Source organism: Petromyzon marinus, unplaced genomic scaffold, assembly GCF_048934315.1.
Source record: "Petromyzon marinus isolate PM22_M1 ecotype Great Lakes invasive population unplaced genomic scaffold, UKy_Petmar_22M1.pri1.0 PM_G_Scaffold_11, whole genome shotgun sequence".
Lineage (NCBI taxonomy): Eukaryota > Metazoa > Chordata > Hyperoartia > Petromyzontiformes > Petromyzontidae > Petromyzon > Petromyzon marinus.
Genome location: NW_027422662.1, coordinates 457,592 through 478,530, shown reverse-complemented (window position 1 = coordinate 478,530; position 20,939 = coordinate 457,592). Strand labels below are relative to the sequence as shown.

General features: G+C 46.4%; 1 pseudogene; it reads right to left on the bottom strand.

The window, feature by feature from the left end:
- Positions 1-13,386: 13,386 nt before the first annotated feature.
- On the bottom strand, positions 13,387-20,631 carry LOC116937187 (putative RNA-binding protein 46 pseudogene; annotated as a pseudogene).
- Positions 20,632-20,939: the final 308 nt, after the last annotated feature.

The following is a 20,939-nucleotide window of genomic DNA, read 5'->3' as shown; positions in this document are numbered from 1 at the left end:
TTTATTGTTTTATATATATTTTGTTATTTTGTTGTTTCTCTTCAACGTGACTTTACCGAAAAAACTAAGAATATGAATTACTGCAGTCACGAAAGCTTTAAATCAAAATTTAATCGCCTCTACGGGGAGGGTTTTCACATAACTTTAAGATCTTTCAACAAACTCCGGGATAAGAAAGCTCAGCTGATCGAGTCTCTCACCTTCCTGAAGAGATGCCGCGACTCTGGGGTAATACCAATCGCATTTACACTCACCTCTGCTACTGTAACTTCTTCTAATGCGAAACGAATTCTTTTCAAAACTAGCTTAGCTCTTATCTCAGAAAAAATCAGACTTATACGCACAGAACTAGATCAGTTAGACAAGACACTCTACAAATCACACTTATCATTGACGGCAATAATGTCCACATCGGATTGGGAACATGTAGACAATATGACTGCCTCTTCAGCTGCTACTATGTCGACCAAATGTAAGGAAAACCTGATTTCCAAATTTAACCTCCTCTTAAACAAAAGACCGGACCCACACACCAAAAAGTTAGACGTTAATAAAGTCGTAATTAATCGCAGTAACAGTTCTATTTCCGATGGTCTGAAATCCGTTTTAGCTAAAGGTCTAAACTTTGCAGTCACACCTAAACACATACCAGTTAATGATATAATTGCCCAAGTAGACGTTGCTCTCAGGGGCCTGGGTCACATCGCTGCAGACGTAGCAAGATCTGAAATCGCTGCAACCCTCAAAAACGCTAAGATGCCAGCTAGCAACCTCAGCAAAGATGAGCGTTTTGAATTATATAAATTAAAAAAGAGGAATGATATTGTAGTTCTCTCAGCTGACAAAGGCAATGCTACTGTTATCATGGATAAAATAGAATACAACAACAAAATTAAAGAATTACTCGACGATGGTAGTTATACAAAAATAAAAAGAGATCCCACCAACAGCCTCGTCACACAAACCAACAAAATAATTTCTGATTCAACCGCATTAATTGATCAATCTAAACAGTTTTCGTTGAAACCTTCTGCTGCCAGGCCACCAAGATTATACGGCTTACCAAAAATACATAAAGTTGATACACCTCTTCGTCCCATAGTCTCTACTATCAGCTCCCCCACCTACAAACTAGCTCGTTTTTTGTCTGAAATCCTGCGTCCTTTCACTGGAAAGACCACCTCTGCGGTACAAAATTCTACTCACCTGGTATCAACAATCAAGGGTATTTCCCTGTCCCCAGACGACCTGCTTGTCAGTTTTGATGTAGTTTCCTTATTCACCAAGGTTCCTGTACCTGACACCATTGCAATCATTGAAGACTTGGTTCATCAAGGACTAAACACTGAGGTACCCCCCCTGGTGAGACACTGTTTAACCAATACATACTTCACTTGGAATGGAACTTTCTACAAACAAACTGAGGGCACCCCAATGGGCTCCCCCCTTTCTCCAGTTATAGCTAACATTTTCATGGAGAAATTTGAGACTGACGCCATCCAGACTGCCACTCTGCGCCCAACCTTATGGAAGAGGTACGTGGATGACACTTTTGTCATCTGGCCACATGGCCGGCCTGCTCTAGACAAATTCTTCGAACACATCAATTCCATACACCCAGCCATCAGATTTACCATGGAAGTCGAAATAGATGGCAAGATACCTTTTTTGGATGTCCTAATTAAAAAGAGACCTGATGGTTCAATGAGCCACTCTGTCTACAGGAAAGCTACCCATACGGATGCTTATCTGAAACCGGATTCCCACCACCATCCATCACAGAAGAATTCTCTCATCAAGACTCTGTATCATAGAGCCCAATGCATATCCGACCAGGAACACATAAGCAGTGAACTCAAGCACGTACACCAAGCTCTTAGGGCTAATGGTTACTCCGACTATACAATCCGCAAAGCTATCACTCAAACCATGAAGAAGAACCCTCTTGAGGAGCCTTTCAAAACCATCACTTTACCCTACATTGCTGGGATCACAAAAAAGATCTCCAAAATCTTGAATAAACACAAGATCCAGGTCCGTTTCAACACATTACATAAAATCCGTGATCTGGTTCCGTCTGTAAAAGATGTGATTCCGGACATACAATACCCTGGTGTCTACAAACTAAGTTGCCTCTGTGGTAGTAGTTACATTGGAGAAACCAAACGCCATATCTCGGACCGCATTCGTGAACATAAAGCAGACCTTAAACACGGTAGGACCAACACCTCGGCCGTAGCAGATCATTGTTCTAATTCAGTAGGCTCACATGCCATTGACTTTTCCAAGACGGAGGTTCTTTGTAAGCCATCTGGCTTCCATGAGAGATTCGTTCATGAGGCTATCCACATATACAAACACAGAGACAATTTCAACCGAGAAGATGGATTCTATCTTAGCAATCATTGGAAAGATTTGATAAATCATTTCAGTTCTTGATTGATTGTTCACGCTTACAGTGCCTTTCAGACAGCATACATAAAAACAAATTTCGTCTCCCCCCTCCTCTTTTCAAAAAATAGATGGACTAGTCCTGGCAAACTGCCATCATTGCGCGTGACGCAAACGTTATTTTTATATATATAAATAAATATGCCGTTTTCAAAATAAATTTATGCAAACCGACACACCTGATGATGACCGTTTGAGTTATGGTCGAAACGTCGTGAGAATTTTTTTATTGTTTTATATATATTTTGTTATTTTGTTGTTTCTCTTCAACGTGACTTTACCGAAAAAACTAAGAATATGAATTACTGCAGTCACGAAAGCTTTAAATCAAAATTTAATCGCCTCTACGGGGAGGGTTTTCACATAACTTTAAGATCTTTCAACAAACTCCGGGATAAGAAAGCTCAGCTGATCGAGTCTCTCACCTTCCTGAAGAGATGCCGCGACTCTGGGGTAATACCAATCGCATTTACACTCACCTCTGCTACTGTAACTTCTTCTAATGCGAAACGAATTCTTTTCAAAACTAGCTTAGCTCTTATCTCAGAAAAAATCAGACTTATACGCACAGAACTAGATCAGTTAGACAAGACACTCTACAAATCACACTTATCATTGACGGCAATAATGTCCACATCGGATTGGGAACATGTAGACAATATGACTGCCTCTTCAGCTGCTACTATGTCGACCAAATGTAAGGAAAACCTGATTTCCAAATTTAACCTCCTCTTAAACAAAAGACCGGACCCACACACCAAAAAGTTAGACGTTAATAAAGTCGTAATTAATCGCAGTAACAGTTCTATTTCCGATGGTCTGAAATCCGTTTTAGCTAAAGGTCTAAACTTTGCAGTCACACCTAAACACATACCAGTTAATGATATAATTGCCCAAGTAGACGTTGCTCTCAGGGGCCTGGGTCACATCGCTGCAGACGTAGCAAGATCTGAAATCGCTGCAACCCTCAAAAACGCTAAGATGCCAGCTAGCAACCTCAGCAAAGATGAGCGTTTTGAATTATATAAATTAAAAAAGAGGAATGATATTGTAGTTCTCTCAGCTGACAAAGGCAATGCTACTGTTATCATGGATAAAATAGAATACAACAACAAAATTAAAGAATTACTCGACGATGGTAGTTATACAAAAATAAAAAGAGATCCCACCAACAGCCTCGTCACACAAACCAACAAAATAATTTCTGATTCAACCGCATTAATTGATCAATCTAAACAGTTTTCGTTGAAACCTTCTGCTGCCAGGCCACCAAGATTATACGGCTTACCAAAAATACATAAAGTTGATACACCTCTTCGTCCCATAGTCTCTACTATCAGCTCCCCCACCTACAAACTAGCTCGTTTTTTGTCTGAAATCCTGCGTCCTTTCACTGGAAAGACCACCTCTGCGGTACAAAATTCTACTCACCTGGTATCAACAATCAAGGGTATTTCCCTGTCCCCAGACGACCTGCTTGTCAGTTTTGATGTAGTTTCCTTATTCACCAAGGTTCCTGTACCTGACACCATTGCAATCATTGAAGACTTGGTTCATCAAGGACTAAACACTGAGGTACCCCCCCTGGTGAGACACTGTTTAACCAATACATACTTCACTTGGAATGGAACTTTCTACAAACAAACTGAGGGCACCCCAATGGGCTCCCCCCTTTCTCCAGTTATAGCTAACATTTTCATGGAGAAATTTGAGACTGACGCCATCCAGACTGCCACTCTGCGCCCAACCTTATGGAAGAGGTACGTGGATGACACTTTTGTCATCTGGCCACATGGCCGGCCTGCTCTAGACAAATTCTTCGACCACATCAATTCCATACACCCAGCCATCAGATTTACCATGGAAGTCGAAATAGATGGCAAGATACCTTTTTTGGATGTCCTAATTAAAAAGAGACCTGATGGTTCAATGAGCCACTCTGTCTACAGGAAAGCTACCCATACGGATGCTTATCTGAAACCGGATTCCCACCACCATCCATCACAGAAGAATTCTCTCATCAAGACTCTGTATCATAGAGCCCAATGCATATCCGACCAGGAACACATAAGCAGTGAACTCAAGCACGTACACCAAGCTCTTAGGGCTAATGGTTACTCCGACTATACAATCCGCAAAGCTATCACTCAAACCATGAAGAAGAACCCTCTTGAGGAGCCTTTCAAAACCATCACTTTACCCTACATTGCTGGGATCACAAAAAAGATCTCCAAAATCTTGAATAAACACAAGATCCAGGTCCGTTTCAACACATTACATAAAATCCGTGATCTGGTTCCGTCTGTAAAAGATGTGATTCCGGACATACAATACCCTGGTGTCTACAAACTAAGTTGCCTCTGTGGTAGTAGTTACATTGGAGAAACCAAACGCCATATCTCGGACCGCATTCGTGAACATAAAGCAGACCTTAAACACGGTAGGACCAACACCTCGGCCGTAGCAGATCATTGTTCTAATTCAGTAGGCTCACATGCCATTGACTTTTCCAAGACGGAGGTTCTTTGTAAGCCATCTGGCTTCCATGAGAGATTCGTTCATGAGGCTATCCACATATACAAACACAGAGACAATTTCAACCGAGAAGATGGATTCTATCTTAGCAATCATTGGAAAGATTTGATAAATCATTTCAGTTCTTGATTGATTGTTCACGCTTACAGTGCCTTTCAGACAGCATACATAAAAACAAATTTCGTCTCCCCCCTCCTCTTTTCAAAAAATAGATGGACTAGTCCTGGCAAACTGCCATCGTTGCGCGTGACGCAAACGTTATTTTTATATATATAAATAAATATGCCGTTTTCAAAATAAATTTATGCAAACCGACACACCTGATGATGACCGTTTGAGTTATGGTCGAAACGTCGTGAGAATTTTTTTATTGTTTTATATATATTTTGTTATTTTGTTGTTTCTCTTCAACGTGACTTTACCGAAAAAACTAAGAATATGAATTACTGCAGTCACGAAAGCTTTAAATCAAAATTTAATCGCCTCTACGGGGAGGGTTTTCACATAACTTTAAGATCTTTCAACAAACTCCGGGATAAGAAAGCTCAGCTGATCGAGTCTCTCACCTTCCTGAAGAGATGCCGCGACTCTGGGGTAATACCAATCGCATTTACACTCACCTCTGCTACTGTAACTTCTTCTAATGCGAAACGAATTCTTTTCAAAACTAGCTTAGCTCTTATCTCAGAAAAAATCAGACTTATACGCACAGAACTAGATCAGTTAGACAAGACACTCTACAAATCACACTTATCATTGACGGCAATAATGTCCACATCGGATTGGGAACATGTAGACAATATGACTGCCTCTTCAGCTGCTACTATGTCGACCAAATGTAAGGAAAACCTGATTTCCAAATTTAACCTCCTCTTAAACAAAAGACCGGACCCACACACCAAAAAGTTAGACGTTAATAAAGTCGTAATTAATCGCAGTAACAGTTCTATTTCCGATGGTCTGAAATCCGTTTTAGCTAAAGGTCTAAACTTTGCAGTCACACCTAAACACATACCAGTTAATGATATAATTGCCCAAGTAGACGTTGCTCTCAGGGGCCTGGGTCACATCGCTGCAGACGTAGCAAGATCTGAAATCGCTGCAACCCTCAAAAACGCTAAGATGCCAGCTAGCAACCTCAGCAAAGATGAGCGTTTTGAATTATATAAATTAAAAAAGAGGAATGATATTGTAGTTCTCTCAGCTGACAAAGGCAATGCTACTGTTATCATGGATAAAATAGAATACAACAACAAAATTAAAGAATTACTCGACGATGGTAGTTATACAAAAATAAAAAGAGATCCCACCAACAGCCTCGTCACACAAACCAACAAAATAATTTCTGATTCAACCGCATTAATTGATCAATCTAAACAGTTTTCGTTGAAACCTTCTGCTGCCAGGCCACCAAGATTATACGGCTTACCAAAAATACATAAAGTTGATACACCTCTTCGTCCCATAGTCTCTACTATCAGCTCCCCCACCTACAAACTAGCTCGTTTTTTGTCTGAAATCCTGCGTCCTTTCACTGGAAAGACCACCTCTGCGGTACAAAATTCTACTCACCTGGTATCAACAATCAAGGGTATTTCCCTGTCCCCAGACGACCTGCTTGTCAGTTTTGATGTAGTTTCCTTATTCACCAAGGTTCCTGTACCTGACACCATTGCAATCATTGAAGACTTGGTTCATCAAGGACTAAACACTGAGGTACCCCCCCTGGTGAGACACTGTTTAACCAATACATACTTCACTTGGAATGGAACTTTCTACAAACAAACTGAGGGCACCCCAATGGGCTCCCCCCTTTCTCCAGTTATAGCTAACATTTTCATGGAGAAATTTGAGACTGACGCCATCCAGACTGCCACTCTGCGCCCAACCTTATGGAAGAGGTACGTGGATGACACTTTTGTCATCTGGCCACATGGCCGGCCTGCTCTAGACAAATTCTTCGACCACATCAATTCCATACACCCAGCCATCAGATTTACCATGGAAGTCGAAATAGATGGCAAGATACCTTTTTTGGATGTCCTAATTAAAAAGAGACCTGATGGTTCAATGAGCCACTCTGTCTACAGGAAAGCTACCCATACGGATGCTTATCTGAAACCGGATTCCCACCACCATCCATCACAGAAGAATTCTCTCATCAAGACTCTGTATCATAGAGCCCAATGCATATCCGACCAGGAACACATAAGCAGTGAACTCAAGCACGTACACCAAGCTCTTAGGGCTAATGGTTACTCCGACTATACAATCCGCAAAGCTATCACTCAAACCATGAAGAAGAACCCTCTTGAGGAGCCTTTCAAAACCATCACTTTACCCTACATTGCTGGGATCACAAAAAAGATCTCCAAAATCTTGAATAAACACAAGATCCAGGTCCGTTTCAACACATTACATAAAATCCGTGATCTGGTTCCGTCTGTAAAAGATGTGATTCCGGACATACAATACCCTGGTGTCTACAAACTAAGTTGCCTCTGTGGTAGTAGTTACATTGGAGAAACCAAACGCCATATCTCGGACCGCATTCGTGAACATAAAGCAGACCTTAAACACGGTAGGACCAACACCTCGGCCGTAGCAGATCATTGTTCTAATTCAGTAGGCTCACATGCCATTGACTTTTCCAAGACGGAGGTTCTTTGTAAGCCATCTGGCTTCCATGAGAGATTCGTTCATGAGGCTATCCACATATACAAACACAGAGACAATTTCAACCGAGAAGATGGATTCTATCTTAGCAATCATTGGAAAGATTTGATAAATCATTTCAGTTCTTGATTGATTGTTCACGCTTACAGTGCCTTTCAGACAGCATACATAAAAACAAATTTCGTCTCCCCCCTCCTCTTTTCAAAAAATAGATGGACTAGTCCTGGCAAACTGCCATCGTTGCGCGTGACGCAAACGTTATTTTTATATATATAAATAAATATGCCGTTTTCAAAATAAATTTATGCAAACCGACACACCTGATGATGACCGTTTGAGTTATGGTCGAAACGTCGTGAGAATTTTTTTATTGTTTTATATATATTTTGTTATTTTGTTGTTTCTCTTCAACGTGACTTTACCGAAAAAACTAAGAATATGAATTACTGCAGTCACGAAAGCTTTAAATCAAAATTCGATAGCTTCCTGTTTAGATCGTGACGTCACACGGTAGCAGGTGACGTGACGTCACGTCCGGAGAACGAGATACGTTCCTCCCACAATGAGCGGCTCCGTAACTAAATTAGAGAATGAATAAATTATGTTAATGTTACTCGTCCCATGTGTCGTGGGCAATGAACTCGTCGCAATAAACTCGCGAGGGCTTTAACGAGTACATTATGTTAATGAGCCGCCAGTGACTGGGCGTAGCTTTGCCCAAATAAGGATTGGCACTGGAACGCAATCGGCAGTGACCCAAGCGCAAAGTGACGTCACGCTCAAGAGCACAGTGGAATACCTTGGTGACATGACGTCACTAGCAAGGTACACCTCCCCCTGGCGTTTCACGCCGATGAAGTAATGCTGAGTGGTGACGTCACAGAGCGGGATTGGAGTTTACGTTGATTTAGATTCATTTTCCATTGCTCCCTCCCTTGGGTGTGTGGGCTCAGCTACAACAACGTGGACATTATTGTCTATACACTGTGTGTGTGTACACTGTGTGTGTGTACACTGTGTGTGTACACTGTGTGTGTATACACTGTGTGTGTGTACACTGTGTGTGTGTACACTGTGTCTGTGTACACTGTGTGTGTTTACACTATGTGTGTGTGTACACTGTGTGTGTGTGTACACTGTGTGTGTGTACACTGTGTGTATGTGTGTACAGTGTGTGTACACTGTGTGTGTACACTCTGTGTGTGTACAATCTGTGTGTGTGTACACTGTGTGTGTGTTTACACTGTGTGTGTGTACAATGTGTGTGTGTGTACACTGTGTGTGTTTACACTGTGTCTGTGTATACACACAGACACAACCTCTACCGTCAGCAGTGGATGGGTGTAGCGAGGTGCAATGCCCCCCCCCATCTCTGTGATTAAAACACACAAACACCACTAGCCTATAATAATGTGACCAAAAAGGACAAAGAGTACGTTTGACCTGTCAACTGATGTAAATTCCACATTTATATGGCGTAGCCCAGTCTCTCCATTGGATGACTACTGTTAACCTCACACAGAGTAGTACTCAATTTATTGAGCTCTGATGCCCAAACTGTATTTTGAAATTGCAACCTTTAAAACTGCGAGACAAACGTTTTAACCACATCACTTTCCAGCCAGATATCTCTGCCCAAGTTGGAGCACTCTACCAATGAATCCAGTCATCTGAAATGAACGTTATTGTAACATGCATTCGGAATTCCTTTGGTCGCCAAAATGAGCCTCCGCACCTTGGCATGGATAGCGAGTCCTGCACTCACGTCAGAAGCAATAACGTCCAGCTATTTTATTTCAGCATGGCAGATTTTAAGCCACGTTGACTTGGGATAAACCTCCCCAGGTACTTGGTCCGATTGAAACTGTAAAAATAAAATTGTACCCTTAGGGGTTATCCTGAATTGAACCCATGAGATCGGATCCAAGCGTAATACATCAAAGCAGCACTCCCATCTCACTGGGTTTGTACGAAATATCTGTGCTATACACCATACTACTTTACAGTAATATACTACTATACTTTAGCTGGAATGTAGCATGTTTATGGTAGAGTGGATTATTTGTAAATTTTGATTGAAAATCCGAAGTGTCTTCAGTTATAAGACTCCGTCATTCTTCAAGCTGCATACCAATGTTGAACAAACATTTACATTGCTAAAGGACATTTGCAGATGATACATTATTAATGTTTGAGACAGAGGGACATGCCAATGCACGTGAATGTTTTTTCAATAAAACATATCAAAACTATACAGTTGCAATGATATTAAAATTAAATCCAAGCAACATTACCATTTTCCCTGCTCCTTGAGTTTGTGCTCAATACTTTAACGTGTACAGGGCCATGGCGGTGTGGGGGCCGACGTCCACCCCACCGCCCTCGCTGGGCAGGTGGGGCGCGACGTCCGCCCCTTCCGCCGCCTCCTCCACCGCGTCGGTCGGCTCCCGCCGGGCCCCCGCCTACCGAGCGATCGGCCCCCCGCGCTAGCGCCCTCTCCGAGGGACAGACTCGTGCTGCTGGCTCACGGCCGCACGGAGTAAACCCACGCACCCCCGTGCGCACCGCGGCTATCGCTAACGCAGCGGACAGCGGCACGCTAGCGCCTACACCGGCGAGCGATGACCTCCACGAGCATCCGCGCGCACCGCAGCCGTCGTTAACACGGGGCCCGAACGGTCTCGCACCTGCGGGCGATTATCTCAACGCGCGTCCGTGCACGCCCACTACGGCTGACGCTGACGCAGCACGCGGCGGCCCACTCGCGTCCACGCCGACGGGCGATGATCTCAACGCGCGAGCTCCGGCCGCGGCTCCGCCCTCGCTCTCGCCGCGCATCCGCCCACGGAGCCGCTCCGCACGGGAATCACACGCGCACCACACCGATGCTCTCTGCTAACTTTTATTCGTGGCGCAAACCCCGCACCGCCCGGAGGGAATATTCTACAAGCGGAGCCTAGGCCTACCGCTACCCAAGTCCGCAAATGCTCGCAGGCCCCGTCACGCACCTCGCGGCCGTGCTCACGGCGTCGCGCGGACGCCGTGAGAGTCGGAGGGACGAAGACGAAAGGGAACTTTGCCTATCGCCGCCTCGTAGCGGCGCTCGCCGGTGTCGCACGGATGCCGCGAGCGGCTCGAGAAGGCGGGGAGCGTCGCGTGCGACTCGTCGCCGCCGACCTGGCGAAACTTCGCGCGCCCAAACAATTTGAAGCCAACTCAGGAGCGCGGCAATGTGACTCGCTCTGCGAGGGTCGGCCATTCTCCTGGCGCCGGGAAACCGCGGGACTTTCATCCCAGAGACCCTTCGGATGAAAACCCGTCGTGCCGGGCAATCCCCCGCCAGGACACTACGTGCGCGTGCTGCAGGTGCGTGCTCGGTGTGGGGGGGCACGGGGGAGTCGAGGCGATGGCAGAGTTGCTCCGAGACCGTGGCACCACAGCGGATCGGGAATTGCGTTGAAATCCGGCTCACGCAAAAGCACAAAAGGGGCGACCCAACGGGGCCCGAAATCAAGTCGATTCGCCGAGTCGACAAATGTGCATATTGCCCCGGAGATGGCAACTGACAGTCGAGTACGGAAAATCGTGATGTGAACAGATTCTGTTTATGTGCGACACAACTTCACGCACATGGTCCCACGGGGAAATACGGTGGCATAAGTAAATACAAAAACGAACCAGTAAACCATTGGTGATTGATCAAAGCTATGAAGGCGATGATCCAGGAAAATTATATTATGATGCTGTGGTAAAAGGTAATAAGTTACTCTAAAGTGCATGGCCATGGAAACGTTGGTAATGATTAGGAAAAAGTCTGAAATATGTTGACGTGTAAATCAGCAAATCAAATTAAATCCACAGAGGAGGGAGAGAAGGATCCCAAGCATGCGACACTCAGAACCAAAAGTGGCAGAGACTCGGCCCAGAGAGTGGAGAGAGAGAGAGAGGAATAGACTTTTCAGGACTTTATTTCCACTAAAAAAGTAACAAAAAAACATTACAGCAAAAAAACACCAAAATTGAAAATCAATAAAACATCAAACTCTTAACAGCGGTATGTGCATGAAATACAAATGGCACCGGGATAGAGGCTGTGGAAACGAGGGGGTGCACAGACATCTCCATGTGCAGCAAAGTTGTTCAAGGGTTTTTCAATTTTATAAAGAATCAAATGTTTTGACATCAGAATGCGATGTGAACAATATATATTTTTCTCCCCTACATTTTCAAAACGAAATGGCGTTGACATGTCAAACACCTGAATTCGTTTTTTCAAGGATTCTGTTGTCGTAGCTACGTATGCAGTCTGCAAGTTTTTTATGTGGGCACGTGCAAATATTGTCTGGGTACATGAAAATATTCCTTTGAACATGTGTCCTATATTTGTAAGTTAATAGAAGTAGAATTGAAACATTAGCACAATGTAGATTTGTATATTGTAGGGTAGAAATATATTTATCATAGCGATGATCTAACATTGGTTTAATACAATTTATATTTTTACTTAGAATACTTTAGCCATGCAATAGACTAAATATAATGCTTGTGTTTTAAAAGAAAAAAATATATTTACTAGGATTAAAGTTGAGCGAAAGATTTTATAAAATCTGAGGCTTGGAGAATTGCATGCTGGGAATTAAATTGAGACAGAAAGGCGTTAATGCATGGCTTGCAGAGCAGTCGCACGTTACAGAGATCATTGACAAAACAGAATGCGATGTGAACAATATATATTTTTCTCCGCTACATTTTCAAAACGAAATGGCGTCGACATGTCAAACACCTGAATTCGTTTTTTCTTCAAGGATTCTGTTGTCGGTTTTCATTAAAGTGCAATGACAGGGTGACACCTGCTGACATCACAGGGTGACACCTGCTGACATCACAGGGTGACACCTGATGACATGACAGGGTGACACCTGCTGACATGACAGGGTGACACATGCAGACATCACAGGGTGACACCTGCTGACATGACAGGGTGACACCTGCTGACATCACAGGGTGACACCTGCTGACAGGGTAACACCTGCTGACATCACAGGGTGACACCTGCTGACATCACAGGGTGACACCTGCTGACATAACAGGGTAACACCTGCTGACATCACAGGGTGACACCTGCTGACATCACAGGGTGACACCTGCTGACATGACAGGGTGACACCTGCTGACATCACAGGGTGACACCTGCTGACATCACAGGGTGACACCTGCTGACATGACAGGGTGACACCTGCTGACATGACAGGGTGACACCTGCTGACATCACAGGGTAACACCTGCTGACATGACATGGGGTAACACCTGCTGACATCACAGGGTGACACCTGCTGACATCACAGGGTGACACCTGCTGACATGACAGGGTGACACCTGCTGACATGACAGGGTGACACCTGCTGACATGACATGGGGTAACACCTGCTGACATCACAGGGTGACACCTGCTGACATCACAGGGTGACACCTGCTGACATCACAGGGTGACACCTGATGACATCACAGGGTGACACCTGCTGACATCACAGGGTGACACCTGCTGACATCACAGGGTGACACCTGCTGACATCACAGGGTAACACCTGGTGACATGACAGGGTGACACCTGCTGACATCACAGGGTGACACCTGCTGACATGACAAGGGGTAACACCTGCTGACATCACAGGGTGACACCTGCTGACATCACAGGGTGACACCTGCTGACATCACAGGGTGACACCTGCTGACATCACAGGGTGACACCTGCTGACATCACAGGGTGACACCTGCTTGCATGACAGGGTGACACCTGCTGACACCACAGGGTGACACCTGCTGACATCACAGGGTGACACCTGCTGACATCACAGGGTGACACCTGCTGACATCACAGGGTGACACCTGCTGACATCACAGGGTGACACCTGCTGACATGACAGGGTGACACCTGCTGGCCTGGCAAGGGCTTAACAGGTACAGCCACAGAGGTAACAACCAATCAGGGAAGGAGGTGCATTTGGGGCAAAGGCAACAGGTGGGGCTAGCCGAGTTACTCCGGTAACCTGCTCAAAAGGTTCCACGAGAGGGCGTGGCCGGAGGCGGGGCCTAGCCACGCCTCTGGCCACGCCCTCTCGTGTAACCTGCTCCAAGGTTTCACGAGAGGGCGTGGCCGGAGGCGGGGCCTAGCCACGCCTCTGGCCACGCCCAGTCCACCTTGATGGTCCGGCCCCATAGCTGCAAGTTGATTCGAAGGAGCTTCCGCCGGGCCATGGCGGCCGCATGATGGCTCCGGTACTCGATGAACGCGTAGCCTCAGTTGAGGGTTTTGTCCCGGTAACAGACGCTCATCGTGACGTCCACCACGCCCTCCGTGGCACCGCTCATCGCCATCATCACCTCCGCTCGCTTCTTCTCCTTTGGCAGCCCCCCAATGAAGAGGTGGCGATTGTCCACGCTGAAGTGGACTCCAATGCGGCGTCCGGGACGGATCTCGAATTTGTTGAGTTTCTTGACGGCATCCGTGGCTTGGGCGAGCTTCGCGTAGGTAGCGAACGCATAGCCGCGGGTCTCTCCACTATAATCCATCATGAGGCGGAGCTGGTAGAGCTTCCCCACCATCTCCAGCACGGGCACCAGCTCATCCTCGTAGAGGTCGCGCGGGATCCCCCCCAGAAACACCTCGCAGCCACGGGCGGGAGGGGGCCCCTGCCAGTCGGGCGGCGGTCCGAACTTCCTCTGTCTGCTCTCCTGGACGATGCTGTACCCCGTGCGCAACATGAGGTCCAGCAAGACCTTCATGCAGGCCATGCCGAGCACCGATGGTTTGGCTACTACGGTGGTGCTGGGGCAGCGCCTTGGGGCCCGGTGGAGCCCTTGACACTCCGCGCGGTCGCCTCGTGCCGACAAAGCCACGGGGGGAATCAGCTCCTGAAAAGCCAAATCCCCGGCAGGAACTCGCTCGGCCCAAACCTACAGGCCAGCAGTGAAGAGAGGAAGAGAGAGAGAGTGGAGACAGATGGAGAAAGAGAGACGCGTTTGTTCTGTCCATGGGCCTAAATGTGTCGTTAGCGTAGCCTGTGCAGTATGCATACAGCGCTTTTGTCAATCCACTGCTCGATGAAGCCCTCCCCCACATTGCGCAGAGGAAACAAGAAACACAAACTCACACGGTTCCCGGCATGCGTTTGTTTGTCCTCGGAAATGTTCACCGAGCGATGATTTTGCGTTTCGAGCGGCGTTTGACTTCGCGCGGTGAACTTCGCCCGTGATGACATCACTGGGCACGACAGGAGAGGTCGGCACTGACTTTTAGCGCCGTTTTTTTTCTCCCCATCCAATAGTCCATGAGACGCTTCAAAATGAGACCGTTTTGCCGGTATCAAAGTATGACAAAATAAGAATAGATTTGATCCTTTTTTGGCAATAAACCGGGTGTTTAGATGTTCAAACACCAAACAGAAACCTTCTTCAATGAATCTTAAGATCTGTTTTATTGCCAGAAAGGATACAACCTATTCATATTTTTTCATAGCCCATGAGATGTCTCCTTTGTCGGTACCACGTGAGGTGGCCTAAATTGAGCAGTTTCAATTTCTCTACGTGGCCAGTGATAAACAAATGCAATAAGTGAGACTATCAAGTAATTTACTTTCATTTTCCATCCAAATAAATGGGTACGACTTAAGTTTTGCTACCTTAGGTGGTACCGAGTTCTGCTCTGGACCATGAGTGGGCCGTTTAATCAATTTTGGCCAGTTTTCAACATTGTTAGGTCCCTAACAGCAACAGAGCTGTTGTACTACAATTGTGTTCATATTGGATCATCTTTACAACAGAGCAGACATGCAGACAGAGCTAATGCTTAATGCTTTCAAACCCTCATTGTTGAAATGTGAGTTTACTTGCAAATGGAAGCACAGTCCCAAATCATGACCGCAGAATGGTTGGAGCAAGTTGTTGGGGAGGGTGGTGGGTCTGGGGTTGAATTGCCATCATCAAAGCAGCACACGCCCCCCACCTTATGAACCACACAGAGTAATCACGCGAGCCAGACGTTGTATAGAAATGATTATTGTTGTTAGTGTAGCGTTCACCAAAACGATCCAGCATATGTTTTATTTGGTCACCCCATTCATATTCAGATATTCATTTTGCTTGTGTTTCAGAGTGGGCCGATTCATCTTTGATCTCATGAAGATGCCAAATCGCAAATAGGTTTTGATCAAGTTGCTAAAAGGATACAATTTTTAAATGGATATTTTAAATCAATGGAGTGCATGTTTTACAATTCACGCAGCTCAATAACGAAATAAATTATATCGCATGGTTTTAATTAAGTAAAATATTTTATATATATGAATTTATAAATGTGTCATGAATTATGGTGATGAATTTTGATTTGACCATCTCTTAAATAACCGCAGTTATAATTAGAGCTGGGATATCATCATATTTCTCAAGTCGTCGATCACTCAACCAAATATATCGGTTTCATTACTCGACAAATTGGAAAATAATTAGTTTTTTTTTTAAATTTGTCCGCATATGTGCCACTGGATGGGAGGTTATGGGCGCGGCATAATCAGTTGTATCATGCTGGGCGTGGCTTGTAGGGGGTTTCCTACCTTCGGGAAGCGTGACGCTGAAACGGTCGCTGTTTTTTAATCCACCCGAGTTACTGACCACGCGTTCCTCTGGTTAAGGAACCTTCACGCAAACTGCGGTCATCCTCGCAGTGCCTTTTGGCTCAGCCACCGAACAAAGACGGTCACGGTGTCGCACGCTGTCAGGTGTGTTTCTGCAGCCGCCTGGAATACTTTTTATTACTATATTAGGAAGCCACTGGAGCTATGCACATTCATGCACATTCATGTTCTAAGCTCTTTCAGTAAAGCCATGTTGAAGGGAAACAATAAAATAATAAAATATATAAAACACAATAAAAATTCTCACGACGTTTCGACCATAACACAAACGGTCATCATGATTTTTATTGTTTTATATATATTTTATTACTTTATTGTTTCCCTTCAACGTGACTTTACCGAAAGAGCTAAGAATATGAATTTCTGCAGTCACGAAAGCTTTAAATCAAAATGTAACTGCTTTGTGTTTAGTCTTTTGTCCTTCCCCCACATCTCTGATTGGCACGGTTAACTACCGTACAGCGTGAAAGAAGTTCAAAAACATACATGCACACAAAAGTTATAAGTCAATTCACATAATCGACTAATCATATCAGCTCCTAGCTATATTGCACTCTTTGTAGGTGAGTAGGTCGGTAGCTGCACTACTGTTGTGACATTGCCTACACGATTAACTCTGCGGTGGCGAATAGCGTGAATGGTGTGTGTGTGTGATAATTATACATGACGACAGTGGTGTAGCTTGTACAGAATAAGTTAACACGATTTTTAATTTAGAGAGCATCTACATGCAACCGAATCTCACGACGCTATACCACAACAGACGCGTGCACCTAACCTAACTGGTCCAACACCAGTGGAGACTAGGCTCTAAGAAAAGCCGTCTCGGGTGTGGACCAATCAACTTCAAGGACAGTGCATATTATTATCAGAGTTGTCTTTTTTGTTTGCATTTTGACTGCTTGTGTTGTGGTTATTGCAAACATGATGCCTTGAATAAAGGTGTCAGTTTTTGTGTCAGTTAAAAGGGTAAAACCTATTCCTATATGTTTTATATATATGTTATTATTTTATTGTTTCTCTTCAATGTGACTTTACCTGAAAGAGCTGAGAATATGAATTACTGCAGTCACGAAAGCTTTAAATCAAAATGTAACGTTTAAACTATTTCGTGGAAGTAAGTTGTTTTTGCTCTTGTCAGTAGGCGCATCTCTACACCTTGCAATGTCCTGCAACTGGCGGCGGCCTTGGGCTGCGGTCGTCTTTGCAACAGAGCTGCACTAAGCTCAGTGGGCCTCTTCAGCAGCTGCTGAGACTCAAGTCTGTAACGTGGATGAAGCAGCGGTGCAGTGGTTAGAACACTGAGCCATGACCCCATCCACCTGAGTTTAACTCCCACAATGGATAACATCAGTGGCCAATTACATAGGAACCTTGCCCTGTTCTGTCCCACCCGACATCCCCACCACCACCACCAACATCAACATCACCACCACCACCAACATCATCACCACCACCGCCATCATCACCACCAACATCACCACCAACATCACCACTACCAACATCTCCACCACCGCCAACATCACCACCACCAACATCACCACCCCCAACATCACCACCAACATCACCATCACCACCACCACCAACATCACCACCACCAACATCACCACCACCACATCACCACCACCACCAACATCACCATCACCACCACCAACATCACCACCACCAACATCACCACCACCAACATCACCACCATCAACATCATCACCACCAACATCACCACCACCACCAACATCACCACCACCATCGCCACCCCCAACATCACCACCACCAACATCACCACCACCACCAACATCACCACCATCACCATCACCACCACCAACATCACCACCACCACCATCACCACCAACATCACCATCACCACCACCACCAACATCACCATCAGCACCAACATCACCACCACCAACATCACCACCACCAACATCACCACCACCAACATCACCACCACCACCAACATCACCAGCACCACCAACATCACCATCACCACCACCAACATCACCACCAACATCACCACCACCAACATCACCACCAACATCACCACCACCACCAACATCACCACCAACATCACCACCACCAACATCACCACCACCACCAACATCACCACCACCAACATCACCACCACCATCAACATCACCGCCAACATCATCACCACCACCAACACCATCACCACCACCACCACCAACATCACCACCACCACCACCACCAACATCACCACCACCAACATTACCACCACCAACATTACCACCACTAACATCACCACCAACATCACCACCACCACCAACATCACCACCACCAACATCACCACCACCACCACCAACATCACCACCACCACCAACATCACCACCACCAACACCACCACCACCACCAACATCACCACCACCAACATCCCCACCACCACCAACATCACCACCACCACCAACATCACCACCACCAACATCACCACCACCACCATCACCACCACCACCACCAACATCACCACCACCAAAATCACCACCACCAACAACACCACCACCAACATCACCACCAACATCACCACCACCAACATCACCACCACCATCATCACCACCACCACCACCAACATCCCCACGACCACCAACATCACCACCATCACCACCAACATCACCACCAACATCACGACCACCACCAACATCACCACCACCACCATCACCACCACCATCACCACCAACATCACCACCACCATCACCACCACCAACATCATCACCACCAACATCACCACCACCAACATCACCACCACCAACATCACCACCAACACCACCACCATCACCACCACCACCAACATCACCACCACCACCATCAACACCACCACCACCACCACCAACATCACCAACATCACCACCACTAACATCACCATCACCACCACCAACATCACCACCACCACCATCACCACCACCAACATCACCACCACCAACATCACCACCACCAACATCACCACCACCATCACCACCACCATCACCACCACCATCACCAACACCAACATCACCACCAACACCACCACCATCACCAACATCACCACCACCACCATCACCACCACCACCAACATCACCAACATCACCACCACTAACATCACCATCACCACCACCAACATCACCACCACCATCACCACCACCAACATCACCACCACCATCACCACCACCACCATCACCACCACCAACATCACCACCACCACCAACATCACCACCACCATCACCACCACCAACATCACCACCAACATCCCCACCACCACCATCACCACCAACATCACCACCACCAACATCACCACCAACATCACCACCACCACCAACATCACCACCACCAACACCACCACCACCAACATCACCACCACCATCACCACCACCAACATCACCACCAACATCCCCACCACCACCAACATCACCACCACCATCACCACCACCAACATCACCACCAAAATCACAATCACCACCAACATCACCACCACCATCATCACCACCACCATCACCACCACCACCACCACCATCAACATCACCACCATCACCACCACCATCACCACCACCACCATCACCACCAACATCACCACCACCATCACCACCATCACCATCACCACCATCACCACCACCACCAACAACACCACCACCAACATCACCACCACCACCAACATCACCACCACCAACATCACCACCATCACCATCACCACCATCACCACCACCACCAACAACACCACCACCAACATCACCACCACCACCACCATCACCACCATCACCACCATCACCACCACCACCAACAACATCACCACCAACACCACCAACATCACCACCACCAACACCACCACCATCACCACCACCACCATCAAAGACAAACTATAGAGATGCCCCCCCCCCCCACCGTACGAGCCCTGGAACGAGACCCTTGGGGGGCGAGCCGCTGTTCAGTCTCCAGCAGCAGCAGCTGCCGCCGTGTGGCGCACGATGGGGTGACCAAGCGCCTGAGCGCGCGCCCGCCTTTGTCTCCCCAGCGAGCCCCAGGCGGCCAACATCGCCACCCTGGGCCGGGTGAGCAATCTAGCCGAGACCGGCGACACTCCCGGGGACCAGGCCTCACTACGGCACTTACCGGCGCAAAGCTCCGTAGGTGTCTGGGGGAGGGGTCTTGATGAGGTTACACACGAAACTGTTTCCTAGTGCGCTGGTGGAAGAGGAGGTCGCTTATGTCCGACGTTCCGTGTCACTACCACGGACGGGTGACTTGCGCGCGTGCCTGTGATCGCGTCAGAGGCCTTAGCTTGACGCTTTCAGAAAACGTAGCGCGGATAGGCGATCACGTGTTTAGCGAGGCTGAGATTCCGTAGAACTGATAAGCACTGCCCGTACACTCAGCACTGCCCATAGACTCATTACTGCCCATTCACTAGGAGACAGAAAACCCCAATAAGCTGAAATAGAAACCGAATAAACTTAGAGAGAAACCCGCGAAACGTAAAAAGCTATTGAATGCATGGCTGTGTGTGCTGCTTTGCATTGTCGTAGCTACGTATGCAGTCTGCAAGTTTTTTTTTTATGTGGGCACGTGCAAATATTGTCTGGGTACATGAAAATATTTCTTTGAAAATGT